Source organism: Patagioenas fasciata, chromosome 2 (genome assembly GCF_037038585.1).
Source record: "Patagioenas fasciata isolate bPatFas1 chromosome 2, bPatFas1.hap1, whole genome shotgun sequence".
In the NCBI taxonomy this organism is placed as follows: Eukaryota; Metazoa; Chordata; class Aves; order Columbiformes; family Columbidae; genus Patagioenas; species Patagioenas fasciata.
Genome location: NC_092521.1, coordinates 38,022,147 through 38,037,390, shown reverse-complemented (window position 1 = coordinate 38,037,390; position 15,244 = coordinate 38,022,147). Strand labels below are relative to the sequence as shown.

The 15,244-nt window shown below is 37.0% G+C and overlaps 1 long non-coding RNA gene across 1 annotated transcript; it reads left to right on the top strand.

Moving 5' to 3' along the window:
- The first annotated feature begins 8,626 nt into the window (after window positions 1-8,626).
- LOC139827360 (uncharacterized) lies at window positions 8,627-14,956 on the top strand. Its single transcript, XR_011737888.1, has 3 exons — window positions 8,627-8,739; window positions 12,141-12,286; window positions 14,652-14,956. It is a non-coding gene; the product is annotated as an uncharacterized lncRNA (long non-coding RNA).
- The last annotated feature ends 288 nt before the right edge of the window (window positions 14,957-15,244 follow it).

The following is a 15,244-nucleotide window of genomic DNA, read 5'->3' as shown; positions in this document are numbered from 1 at the left end:
TTCCGATGCGGCTGTATCACCAGGAACATGAGGGAGGGTGAAACAGGAGCCAGGACTGACGGGGTAGGGTGAGCCGAGGCCAGCTGCATCCTAGTCCCATGGACTGCCTGGGAGAGGAGACCTGCAGCAAAGCATCACTTCTGAGGACTAGGTGTATGGGGAAGGAGGCAACCCTAGGGTCTCAAAACGAGAGAAGAAAAGGCCAAATTGAGACTGGATTTGTAAACCACATTTTGACTATACATTAAGAAGAATTTAGAACAACCCTCTTCTTCCTGAAATCCTGCTCTTTTTTCCTAGATGTCAGGAAATCCTGAATGTGTTTATCACCATCCTTTTCAATCCTGACAAGCCTGCTACAGTGGCAAGCCCGTGGAAAGAAGTGGAGAAAGGTAGAAATTAATTACTACTTTAGTCTTTAAAGGGTGTCTTTAAGGGTTGTTCCTGGAGAGTTGGAAGGTTGAGGAGAGACATACAGAGGGACTCTGAGGAGAGATGTCATGTTCAGGCTGCCAGAGGTGGAGAGGAGGGCAATGAGATAGGGGCTGCCAAGGTATGTAAATAATATATTTTTACATGCTCAAAGATGTGCCTAAGTCATAAGAAGGACGAGGCTAAAACAGTTACAAAGATAAGGAACATCAGAAGGAAGAGAAGAGCAACTATACCAGGCCAGACCAGTAGTCCATCTAATTGGCGTCTGACGTGTCATGAAAAGGTTTACAAAACCATATGAAGTCACCTGCCTGCACTGGAAATAATGTCTTAGTCAGGATGAGCAGGCAGTCAGGGTATTTCATTCTTTAAGATAAGAGTATTTGTACTGTTAGAAAACAATTTATCATAATTTAATGTGACTGAATCTTTTCAATATCCACAGAAAGGTTTTATACATTCGCTGAATCCTGCTAATTTTTGTCTCAGTAATATCTGTTAGAGATACACCTGTTAATAAGAAGTTACATAAATATAACTTTTAACTGTGATCAGAACCTTCTTCAATTCAGGTTCATTTATTGCTCTCATTTTACAATTTTAAGGAAAAGTATAGAAATAAATATTTTTCTAGAGAGGGGGTCAACATCTGCTTGTGGGGAAAATGTTGCTCCTCTAATATCCAGTTTTTTGCCTACCTACCCAATATTCATTATTCTCCTCAAGGAGACAGAACCTCTTTGCTGTCCATGGTCAATAATTTTCTTTGCTGTTAACTTCAGTCAAATACAATGCTATAAAAAGGTATAAACTCACAATATCTCTCTGTACTATTTCACTACATGAGATGATATGCTGGAAAAAAAAGGATTTTTCAGTGAAAAGAAATATCCATGGTCTGTCTTTCCCAGCATACCTGTGTCTTCTAAATTGGGCAGCCCCTCGCATGCAATGAAATCAGGATACCTGTGCCACAGATGAACAGATTAATAATGAAAATATTTTCCTTCTAGGAAGAAGTAGAACATATACATTTTCATTTATAGTCATGTATTCATTTACATTCATGTATATTCATTTTAAATTTGTTACAAACTTCTCACCTGGTTACCTCTGTCATACCTTTTAACCTTGGATGGTGCCTTTAACATCTCTCTCAACTTGTATTATAGAGGAGTTGGTAGTCCCCAAAGACTGAGGAATATTTCCAACTCTCACCTGTGAAAGAGATTATTATAGACAGACAGATGCTGAAAGATAGGTCCTACACACGGGGCGAATAAGTGCCCACCCTTAAAATGGGACAATGTGTCTTGGTTGTTTCATATAGAGATCCACTGAAGTTTTTCTTCTTGCTATGAAGGAAAAAACCCTTTGAATTATTCTTTTTCAGAAACAGGTTGAATTATTCTTGAATTATTCTTTTTCGGAAACCATCCAGGATAGGATGGTTTTTCTCACAGCAAATTATAGCATGGGTTATTTGACACAGAGTTTATTCAATAACAAAATTTGGTATGACAGCAAGGTCATCACTTCATCACATGCATTTTTCTGCACAGTTAGAAATTATCCTGCATAGGTTTTCATTAAAAGATTTTAAATAAATCTTCTATTTCCTCAATAGCAATGACGAGAGGTGGATATCACATTTTGTGTTTCACCTCTGTGTCACCTTTGTGCATTTTGATGTAATGCAGCAGAATGACTGCTACTATTTAATTAAACGGGAATCTGGATTAACTCCAGCTGTGGGCCATGTAATCAGGGCTTGTGAGTGTGTTCAAAAAGGGGTGTTTTCCCTGGATCATATTTCATTCCTGGATGGAAATCTGCTCTCACTCAAACCTGTCCACATGCTGCAGTAAATAATTTTCCCTCCCTTCTGAATCATACACTTAAGCACCCCCACTACACTTTTATGCAAAGAAAAAGGCATAAACAGCTTGACTTTTCCATTTACACTAAGTACTATTTAACAATGAGGGACTTTGCTTGTTTGTGTATAAATCTGCCATTTAGCCCAGTTTAAATTGTAACTAGTGTAAGATCTATTATGTTGTTTTATGCAGATTTCTGTCATTCCCTCCAGATGACTACAATTTGATTATTTGGTGCCCATTGTTCAAGACCAGCTCATTGCTCAGAAATGGCTTTACCTTTCCTTAAAACTGCACATCACCATCACAAACCACAGGCAGTCTTTCAGTTCTTACTACTTCTCAAAATATTTTTTATACCATTCAAAATAATAAATTATATATAATAAACATGATAAGAAAGACTGGCTTCTTTTTTTTCTTTTTCTTTTTCTTTTTTCCTTTCTCTTTTCTTTTCTTTTCTTTTCTTTTCTTTTCTTTTCTTTTCTTTTCTTTTCTTTTCTTTTCTTTTCTTTTCTTTTCTTTTCTTTCCTTTTCTTTCCTTTTCTTTCCTTTTCTTTCCTTTTCTTTTCTTTCCTTTTCTTTTCTTTCCTTTTCTTTTCTTTTTCTTTTTTTTTCTTTTTCCCTTTTTTATTTTCTAATAAAGGAAAAGTGTCACAGACCCACATGCACATTTTACAGAGATTCTAGCCCACCCAAAAATGTCAGTGCTTTCTCAAGTCTGAATATGAGTGTGCAACAGTGCAGATGTGTGTGTAAATTCATGAACTAACACATTCATGAGAATTTGTTACCAAATTTTATTTTCAATGGTCTGAGTATGCGCTTTGCCCCTTTAGATGTCAGCATCGATCCATACTGATGCTTTTGAGAGAGTATGTCTCAGCCAACAGAAAAGACAATTGTCAAATAGATGTTGCTCATTGTTTGTTTCCAGAGACTGGACATCTTCTTGCAGTAATTTGCTATGGCAAGTTTTCTCAAGCTATCAGCAGAGATTCAGACAACAGATTACAAGGAAAACTAAATTAGAGTTAAGCATGCATGAAAGATTCTGAAACTTTGAAGTTTTTAAATTTTGTACTTTGTGTGGAGGTTACAGGTGGGTAAACTCAAAAACATTTGGCCTTAGCACAATGTTAGATTTGCTGGCCAAACCTCACCTGCCAGAACAAACTAGAAATAACTAGTGCTCAATTTTCAGCAGAACAGAGCCATTTTTCCTCCCATTTTTATTTCTGTTTTTCTTCCAATCCATCAGTGTGAAAAGACTGTTGAATGAGATTCTGGAAAATACATTGAAACATTTTAGGCTTCCTGAGAAATTCCCCCAAGGACATTGCAAATGGCAATTTTGATCACTATAGATTTTCTGAGTTATATAGGGTTATATAGTTTTATGTGGCAGGATGTTCCTTAGTCTCCCATCGTCCATCTCTGGGGAAACTGATATTTTAGATCTCACTTCCTTTCAGTTCCTAGTTTTTTTAAAAAATAAACAAACAAAACTGCTCTCATTTTCTTTTTTGTCTCCAGGATGTTACATAATTCATCTCCTGATGTTATTCTTCACTGTTCTTCCATGTAGCCTTCAGACGAGTCTTTACAAAGGACACTGTCATTATAATACTGTCTCTGTAACGTTTCTTGTCAAGACAATAAGTTAGAAAGTTTTAACTTCACTCCTAGAACCTAATCTAATGAAATCCTAATTGCATTGCCAGTATAGTGAAAATTAGAAAATCACAGCGATTTAAAGCTTAATATTAAAGGAAGCTTGAGCAGATACGAATAACGCTGTTTCTGGAAGCTGGTGTTAGTGCAGTTGCAGACACTAATGCAAGGCAATGCATGTTCACTACAACATCTTTCCACACTGTTAAGTGGAACAAGTCATAGTGTAAGTGTATGTTTAAGTGCTTGAAGACCAAAGATTTATTCTTATTATTGAAGGCAATGATGGTGACAAAGACAGTTTAAATGATATTATATGGTCAGAAGTACTCTCTGTACTTTTTATGTCTGTCTATAATCCAGATCATGTTTGGGCTGTACTCACATCATGTGACTGTTATTAACTCTCACCCAGCCATAAACAGCCAGAGAAATTTGTATGATGTCCAATTTTTTGAAGCAAACTCAGATACATGATTACATTTCTATCCGGTTTCTCATTCTTGATGGAGAGCTATTTGTCTCAGATTTTATATCATGTCCACCATTCTGGTATTTCACTGCATGTATATGAGTTATGGCATCTAAATATTGCTTACATTCCACTCATTTGGAGATCAGGATGTCTAAAGCCAACTTGAGGTGAAAATTTGCCCATCCACATTTTTATGTTTTATCCTTTTATCCTTCTTCTGAGTGAATAAATGCTAAGACAATAGCCTGCTCTGTGCAGATATACTTCAGCATTGACTTTCAGTTTTAACAACAATCCAGATTTTTGTCTCCACCTCTGTCTTTAATATTTCTGTGGTTTTCAGCCACAAAGACAATGCAATTCAGCCTGGCAATCCCATTACAAACTCCACTAAGGACTTCACAGTTAACAAAACAGTGAATGAAACATTGTTCTGGCACATGGAACAGCTTTCTGCTGTCTTCTGCCGCCTTTGCTTTTTTTTTTTCCCCAAGTGGAAAAGCAACTTCTGAAACAAGGTGCTGTCATTTTAGCAAAGGAGAATTAGGACTGCGAAAGGATGAAGTGTCCTTGCACAGAAAGACTGCAGCTAAAATTATATCAATATTCCTGTTATAAACTGATAAACACAGAGCTCAGTGAGGTCAAGTTGTACATGCTTGAGCTGACATGCCAATCTGCCAGCAGTCATATGGTTCTCATATGGCGACACGCCACAGATGCCAGGAAAATGTGAGAAGTTTCTGGCTCATTTCATTTCACTCTCCTGAATGCCATGTTTGCCTGCACACACACGCACACACACACAGAGTAGATTTTCTGTTTTAAATAGAGCTGTTATAGCCTGTGTATTCCCATTTTCTTAAAGAATTTGCAATAACTCACCCAAACTGATTCCTGAGACTTCATAGCAAGACTTGTCTTGGAAATGAGAGCAGCTTTTTTTTTTTTCTTATAAGCCTTCAAAACACTCCCCTAGCTGTTTTTAAATGACATCAAAAGACAAAATTAGAAAAAGAGACAGACAAGATAACAACACATCATATGCGGATGCATTTTGCACTCTTATACATTTAGGGAAAGGAATCTTAAAAGTTTTACTTGTCTTAAAATGAGACTTCCTCCAACCTCTAACAACATTAAAATAACTCTTTTATTAATGTTTGAACAATGGCAAGTATTTATTTCTTCAGTACTGTTTCTTCAATGTGCACTCTTGTATCAACAATATAATGTCTCTGTTGCATGGACTGACATGATAGCACATTAACAATTGTCTGCATTCATCTTTAGTAAACACACCACAATTATTCATTGAGTATATAATGCACAATTTAAAAATTGTTGAAATACGTATTTCCACATTAGACCATCTTTCAAGCTTTTACAGTCTTTTGTGTTAGGTTTGATTGTCTTCAAGACAAATCGTTTTCCCTTTCCTGCTTTTGAGCTGCTACTGAAGGGATAAAGCTAAGACAAATATAACTACAATCATTCAACATTTTTCATGAAATCACTTGCTTCTACAACTGAGAGTGTACACTTCACCCTTGCCTCACCAAGTCCAGCTATTTGTTATTTAAAACTTAGTTACTTCAAATTGTTAATGCAAGAACATAAACTGGTTTTAGGGTTAATATATGAAAAAAGTAAAAATGCATGTGTGTGTAAAAATAATGTGTGTGTGTGTGTGCACACATACAACTGTACAAATAGTGGTGATTTCTCCATGCAGGGCCATGTTTGAAATAAATTCACCTATGACACCTCACCCCCCTTTGGTCAGAAATCTCTCTCGTCAAGAACATTAGAAATGTCAGATTTCCGGGCAGCACCACTTTAGATTAGTCTATAGGGAAATTATTTCTTCTTTTCCAGTTTTAAGATTCACCTCCCTGGGATCACACTTACCAAAGGTTCAGGACTGTAACACCGAATCAGGAGCAGGCTGTGAACTTCTCATGCATAAAAAAATATTAGGATTTGGGAGTCTTAGCCTCTAAATTTACAAAACTGGGGGCAAGGAATATCAGAAAGAATTCTCTGTGCTCTGAAGATGTCAAGGCACGAACATTTCATTAGCATTCATTTAGATTTTTTAAATTTTCATTTACACATGACCTGTACATTGGGAGAGGAAGGTGAGCTCAGGCATGAAGGCAATAGCTCACAGCTGAGGAAAACCAGGTTTGCCTCCTTGCTTGGCCTGAAGTTTTCTGCACAATCCTGTTCTTAGGCTCTAGTTAGGATACTGCCACTCATTCCCTTCCCCGAACCTGTTAAGGTTTCATACTTGACTTCTAAATGTGGGGAACCAGGAGTGCTTCTCATCTTGTGAGTTCAGGTGCATGTCCTGTCTGCATCCTGTTGCTGGAGAAATGTCCGTATTGGCAGTCCCGTTTGTTCTCTCTAGCACCCTAAGTTTCATGGAAAAGTGAGTACAGATGCCAGAGAGAGCAGAGGTGGGTTTTGATGGACTCCCACATCATGTCAACAGGGAGACCATGATCTCAAGGCTGGCCACGGCAAGTATCAGAGGTCAGGGTCCACCTCAGCTCCTGGCATACCTCACAGGGATGCTCAGACAAAAGACAATATGTCATATTAAGTGTTCTGTGAGTCCTGACATTACTTCTATTAAATATCAGAAACACAAATACTAGTTGAATTAAAACTGAACCAAATAATGTCCCCACTCAGGAAGGGAGCACTGCTGGATACACTCCAGTTGCAAATCCATATTTTCTTTCCCTCAAACCCAAACATTTCATATAATTTGCAGAGGTCTTTCTCATTTCCAGGGTCTTGTCTTGCTCCTCAGTCTTCAGTCAAGGTAGCTGTCCCATACAGATTACTTTTTTTAAAAGACCATTCCCAACAGAACACTGAACTACTCCTGAAATATTTTGTCTTGCAAGTGTCATTGAAAAACCATATTATGTGAAACAAAGTCCTGAGTATGAGTTTGAAATTTCCCGTTCATCTTTTTCCTGAGGTTAATAAGAGTGAAAAATGTCACAGATGTAAACTTAAATCTACAGTCCTTTTTATGAAGCCTTTTTTTTTCGCCCCTAGCAATGCCTCTTTATTATTGTAGTGTATTTACCCAAGGGACCCTCATTATTGCAACAAAAATAATGAAGAAGCTGAGGAGCCAAGGACCTGAGTTTGTTTGTTGCTGTCTAAAACACATGCGTTTGTACAAATGTTTTGTAATAAATATTGGCGTTTGTGCTCACACAGCAATTAACAGATTGTAAATGCCATCCAAAGTACTGTGTCCACTTAGACTTATTGTCTATACAGCCCCTACTAAGATTTTGGTACATAAGATATGAGTGCTGATTAGATTTCACTTTCCTTTTCTTGTTAGCCATACAGAGAAGATAAAGGGCTCCTTAAACTGAGTCAGTTTAATTTAACTCAGTGCCCTTCCTCATGAGATTATATTACTGGGGTCAAAACAGCAGCATACCCAAATATTGATTTCAGCATTGCATACATTGTATATTGTACACGTGCTATTGCTACTATGACCTTCTTGCAGCGATCAGAATAATTTCTGTGTTTCCAAACAAATTAAAGCATTAGAACATAATTCACACAACAACAAACATTATACATGTATCTCTATCCTAGTACTCATATCATAATTTTTTTAAACTTAATTTGTCAAGTTCACAACTATCACTTGAAAGTTGCTGACAAGGAACCTGATAACACATCATATCAAATTCCTTTTTACAACTGTTTCCTTGGAAACACAGGCATAAAAATGGGCCATGCACAATGGAATGAAATCAAACAAATGAAAATAAAACTTAAAGAATTCCCACTAATCACAAACACTTTTCTTTGTTAAAATTCATGCAAAAAGAGGGATAATGAGTCTTAAAATAAGAACGTCATTAACCGCACAATGCTATAGTCCCTACCCTGATCCATCAAATCACTTTAGCACATATGTAACTTTAAATGCATGAAATATCCCAGTCAACAGAATGAGTCATGTGCTTCAGGTTATTCATGTACTTAAGAACTGCACAAGAGGTGGCTTTGTCTCCAGAGGCTCACTAGTTATCAGAGTGGACATATATACATATATACACACACACACACACACACACACACACACACACACACACTGCAGTCTATACATACATCTGTGGAAGCCATGCTCAGGAATTATAGCAACATATAAACCACTCAAGTCTTCATATACTATAAGTTATGACTTCTGATTATTTAAAATCATGAGAGGATAACTGGATAAAGGTAGGAAGACATTAATTTTGAGCAATCTGTTTATATAGGGGTATAAATTTTATTTAACGTAAAAATTGCATGCCAGTTCAAAGAAGAAAAATGACCCTTTTTTGTTGACCTTTGGGATTTTCTTCCATAGGTGTGAAGTGACTTTAGAGTAAGATTACAGATCATCCGATAGGAGAACTGAGATTTACAGCTACCTTGCTAAAATTTTCATGCCCATTAAGGTGTTTTTTTTTAATTATCAAGCAAACCAACACTTTTCCTCCTTTTTATTGTTATCATTAAGAAAAAGATGGGTATGTAGATTCTTGTGCTTACATTTGAGATCTAGTGTGTCAGATTTATATGGCAGGACTATCAAAATGCAGATATTATGCTGGCAAATGCATTCTTTCTCCTGGTAAAACAGTTACCATGTACCAGATAGCATGTTAATTCTACCACTCCTTGGATAATATCACAATTTGATCAGACTATTTTCAGAATACTTTTTTTTTTTTCCTCTACATTTAGGTAAAAATGTCATGGATAAAGGAATTTCCCTTAGGGAATTTATTCCATAGCATATATCTCATAATCTCTTATATCCTTCTCTAATACTTACAGTAACAACAATACACTACTAACTGATAACAAAATGTAGTTATTATACACTGTGTTCAAAGATTCCAAATCTCAAAGCACTTTGTAAAGGAGTTACATATTACTGTTTCATTTCTACAGACAGGAACACTGATGTACAAAGAAATTCTTCATCAGAACTGGTTATTACCTGCAGATCTTAGATTTGCACTGAGGTTTTTTAATTTCACAGATTTTTCAAGGATCTCACAGCATTAAGACTGTAATGGATTTCTTATTTGACTTATGCACAGTAAAGAACAGATAAAACTTCAGTTTGTAAAGTGAAAGATATCTAATGCAAAGCTGAAAATGGGTATCAAATGCGGTTGAAAATCAAGCCCCTTTACTGTGAGTGCTTTAATTTCAGAATACAAGTCTTAAGACCAGGAGGGATAATTCTTGTATTACTGGAATGTTCACTTCTTCTACCTTTTCTCTTTCACCACCTAGAAAATTAATTTTAAAAGTACTCACCTCACCCTCATGCAACTTTTTTTTTCCAGAATTTTTGACTCTTTAGCAGATAATGTGGAATATTTTAGTCACAATTCTATACTTATGTGATTTTACAAGCAGATATCATTTGGTTGACATGTTTTTGGTAGTATATATCTGATCTTCTGGAGTTCAACCCTGGTTCTAGCAGAGGTTTTTCACATATGTCTGGATGAAACCAAGCCTTCATTCCTGTAAAATCATGATTATTATTTTTTTCTTCTGTCTTATCCATTATTTGCTTTGTCGGGTTGACCCTTAAACTTTTGGGGCAAAAGCTATCTCCCCCCAAACATATATGACATTTTTTGCTAACCCTTACAACATTTTCTTAACACACATTACTGCATAAGAATTGCAACTAATAATTTCAAAACTCCAGAGTCTATAATTTTTTTCTGTTGTGATGTTTACTTTCACTACAACAGCTGCCAACTGCAGGAAAACCAGTTTCCAGAGCTTTAGGATAAATAGTTGAAGGTGTAAAACAACCAAAATTCTCTTAAAATTGGGTTATTTATAACCTATGGCTTTACTGCTATATAGAGTGGTACTCACTAATAAATTAAACATTTCTAAATGTTTTTACTGCTGTTTTCCTTCCATGGTTTCTGACAAAATTTGTGTGTACAAATGAAATACTGCGTAATTTTTTTAAATTTTTTTTTGTATTAGAATTAAACCGGGTTTATATAACATGAAGGAAACCTTGAAATAGAATTGCTTGTTGTCACTGTTGGCATAAATTCAAAGTGGCGAAGAAGGGATGCATGGTGAAATGCTCTTCTCCACTGCCCTTGCTGTTACATGTTACTTGAATGCAGTTACAGTGTTTACTAACTAAAGGTTTAGAACTGGATTTGAAACTCTGTTTTAATAGAAGATGACAGAAATTCTTGTCAACTGTAAGGAGAATCCTGAGACCACCCAGTTTCACCATTTCATTGGACCTAATTTTAGATAAACTTCCATGGTCATTTTTGGAGATCTTCTATGAATCAAGAAGATGTTATGTTACTTACACTTTTGCATTTCTTGATATTTTGGTTACTATTAGTGGAAACCACAGGCAAACTGAGGACTCGACTCATAGATTTAGTTTTAGCAGTTGCTAAAATATGCGTACATGCTTCAGTGAGAAATGTATTTATTCACAACTGCATGTGGCTATCACTGTATTATAGCAAAAGTTACTGGCATTTGAAGATAGGTTTGTGTGGAGAGAGGTGCCAAAATTGGTAAGTATATGCTTGAAAAATTGTGGTACAGTATCTGGAAAAGTGCAAAATTAACCCCAGCCAAATATAGGATTTAATACAGACCTGCTGTCTCCTTATCAGGGACTAGAGGTTTTTCTCTGACATAGTGGCTTTGGGTCTCTTTCTAGCTATTGTCAAAATTTTATCACACACAGTTGTGCCTAATAAGTCAAATGAACAGTGTCAGTTGTCAGTAACTACACACTGTGTACAGTGAGTCTCTGTAAACCTTACAAGACCTTTTAACCCTGGAAGTCCAACAGCCAAGGTAGGTCCTAAGGGTCTTGTTACAGATTTCTGTATTTTTTTGAGTTTCAGTTTTACTGAGATTTCTGTTGGCCCTCTTTCCTCACCTTGTTTCTCTCTCTCCACCTGAACCCATTAAATTTAGATATCAAGAGCATGTAACATTCCCCACCTGTGTGGGAGCTGCCTGCAGTGTGGGAGTTTCTTTTCACCTCCAGGTCTTGAAAAAAATTGTTTTCCCAAATTCTCTGCAAATTCTGCAGGGTGTTGATGTGGCTGCCCAAAATTTGCAGGAGCTCCAATGTAGGATAAAACAATGTAGACCATCAGCGAAGAACTTCTATGTTTAGTCCTACAGCAAGATCCCAGACTTCTTGATAGGACATGAAAGAGAACTACAATCGCTGTCTATGTAACGCCATAAGAAATTTCGCCAGGCTAAATGTAGTTTGTATCAAAGCATCAAAATTATGCCCCCCCCCCCCTTTTCAAATTCTTTTAAAATATCCACTGCCTCACACACTTCTTTTGTTGCTTGATCTCCTACTTCCTTTTTTTTTCTGTCTCATGGTCCTTAAACATTTAGCTAGTCACATCTTAATAAGAGTGATGCATGGTAACTGATGGAGAAAGTCAAAAGTCTGTAAATTACCAAAGGAATGAAGTATTAAAATTAAATCTTCCTAAAGGTTGCTGATTTCTAATTTTATGTGCAGAGAGGAGGGGTGGAGGGGAAGGTTTTGCTTTTCCCTTAATTCTGCCATATTGTCTGATTCACAGCCGGAGACAAACTGAAATGGCCATCTGGTTGATGTGCATACAAAAGGAGTGGTTTGCCAGACAAAGAAAGTACCTTTTATCATACAAAGCAACGTATCTCTTCTTGTCAGACTTCCATTCTGCGGCTCTGGTGGAGCTGCAGGTAGGTAAGAGCAGACCCTACGCACCCTATGTACCACCCAGATGTAGCAGGTGCTGTTAAAATCGTGATGAAAGTATATAGTGGTCTGAGGGCTCTGTGGTACATTCAGAATATGAAATATACCACAGTCGTACTGAATATTTTCAGCTCCTCATTTCTGATTTTAGATAGGCCATTCTGAGTTCACTGATTTTCTCCCACCACAGGAATAATTACAGGATTTTATGTTCAAATAGCGGTACGTGAACAATAAGAAATCAGACTAAGACCACTGTGTAAATGGACCTTTCTAAATAGGGGTATGTTTTTTGTAGCTATTTAATACTATCCATGAATGTATCTATTGGTGATGACAATTCTGTGTCCACATGCACGAAATAAAAAAAAAAAATTACATGCCAAGCATGCCCTTTTTGCCCATCTCAACTTTTGCAGTCTTAAACCACACACCCAAGTACTTCCAAGTGGCCACTCCACTTCAGTTTCAAACTATATTTCTGTTCATACTGCTGATCCCAGCACATCCATCACTAAGACTGTGTAAAATGCCCTATGAGTTTTTAAAGAAAATTTTCAGTACAGCATTAAGATAACCATTCCCCTTTCCCAGTGATAGCTGATCAGAGTAACGCAAGAAATATATGTTAGTTCACATGCACAATATATATGCTTTGTTTATGAATTATTCTTTTCCCCTGTATGAGATACTTTCATTAGATGAAAAATGTATGGAGCCCTGGCATTGTTGTTCAAAATCAATCCTTTATTTCAATTTTCTCATCCTGTCTTCTCCAGTGAAATCTCTTACTCTTGATACTGGACTCTGTTGACCTCCTCTTAAGGGGGTATTTCATTTTCTTTGCTGTGATGATAACCGTGGAAGTAGAACATCCCATTTCCCCTTAAAGCTGTCCAGGGAGCTGGAATGGAAATTGCCCTGAACTGCCAATGGAAGAGACTCCACTCTTGAGAGTGCGTTGCTCTATGCTGATATTCCCCTTCTCCTGATTTCCTTCCATTTTAAATGATTTCTAAAAAAGATTGAAGCAATATGTTTTGCCAACTAGAATAAGGGTCAAAGAGATAAAGCAAGCAAACAAAAAAAACCAAACCAACAAACAAACAAAAAAGGAAGGTAAGAAGTGAACCCAGGTTTCTAAGCTTAGCTGGGAAGTTCATTTCCCTAGTATGTGGCAGGCATGGCAATGTTGTTAAACGTTCCCCAGGCAATGCTGCTAGGCTCCAAATTCTGTATTTTTCTTCCAAAAAACAAAAACATTTTCATTTTTCAATCAACTGTCCCCTCCTTCAATATGTAACAAAATATCCATAGTACTTAGTATAAAAGCTGTTTAATTTCAGAAAGTGACTATCATTGTATTTATGCTGTCATGGTATAAGGTCATATTAAAACCAGGGACAATGAACTTAAATATTGATCACAGAATATGAGAGCATAATTGCAGGAAAAATATTCTAATAAGATTTTACAGGTTCAATACATGATTTTGAAATGAATGTGCACTAAGGATGTCTTGAAAGATGTTACTGAATTGTAAGTGTCAGTCATGCAAGAAGTAGAGATTTAAAAGCAGTCTTTGTATTCACAGGTCCATGACACAGAGTTCCTATTTGGAATACGATAAAAGAACATTCAAGGACAAAAACATTTCTGGCCCTAAGTTTCTCTTCACTTCATTCAATTATCTAGAAACCTATCCTTTTTCCTTCCTCATAATATATGACATCAAATTCATATGCATTAAGTGAAACTTCCCTCTGTTGGGGAAAGACCTCCAGATTTCTCAGCCATGAAGTAGAAAATTTCAGTTGGGCCTGGCTTTTTCTCTGTTGATCTAATGCATGTGTTCATTGAAATTTGCCATGCATTATGCAACATGCATTGTGACACTCACTAAACAAAAAGAAAAAATAATTCATTTTACTCAAAACAATCTTCTTCATCTTCCCACACAAGAGCCCATTCAGGCCTCTCCGCCAACAAGCGACAGAGTCCTTGCATGGGTCCTCTGAAGGTCATGGCAGGGGAAAATAAACTCTGTACTGAAAGCTCTGCAGAATGTAGGTGTGGACTGAGGCTTGTCAGTCAAATTACCTGATCTGGACTCTGCCCTCACTACCAAAGTAGCAAAGCAGGCTTCCCTGCTACTCCCTTTGTTATCAGTGCAAGAAACAAACAGCAAATAAAATAGGAGTGAGGAGGTAGTCCAAGACAAAAAATTACCAGGGTTTAGCTACAGCTTAGACAGACCCCAATTCAGTGTTGCTTGTGGCAAGTTTACTATTTTTTCAAAATAGTTTGGTTTAAAAATCTTAGTGCCTAAATGCCTTAATTTCTCACCACACAGGTTGGTTGCCATAATGAAGATGTTAGAGATTCAGATGTTTTGACAAGCTCTGCACAAGAACCTCAAGCTCATAGTGTTATATTCATTATTTTACACTGTTACATTAGCTCAGTCTTGGAAACTGCACGATAGGAAATGTACATGCAATGCTCAGATGTTTCCCTGAGATGAACTGAACACCAGCAGCAGTCGGTGAAAAGGTACAGCGCTGGGAGAAATTGCTCATATACCTGGTCTGCTGTGCTCTCTGGTACCACAATACAGGAAAAAGCAGTGCAAGACCTTGTAATCCCAAATTAAACCTCTCAATAGAGCAGAAACCCTCAGGAAACCCTCTCTTCGTTCTCTTAGCAGCACCTTCTGGTTTGTAAGATCAAGGTTTTGCCACTGCCTTTTTATCCAACTGCCACAGTGCTGAAGTAGCAAAATACCATTCTGCCTGGTGTAAATTATGCAGTCTCCTGGTGTCTGTGTACCAGTAAAAGGGAGCATAGCTCTTCTCTCAATCATGCAAAAAGTCACATTGGTAGAGAGGAACAGGGGGAGCTAGGGCAAAGACAACCTATTTATTTATTTTGCAGATATGAAATGTG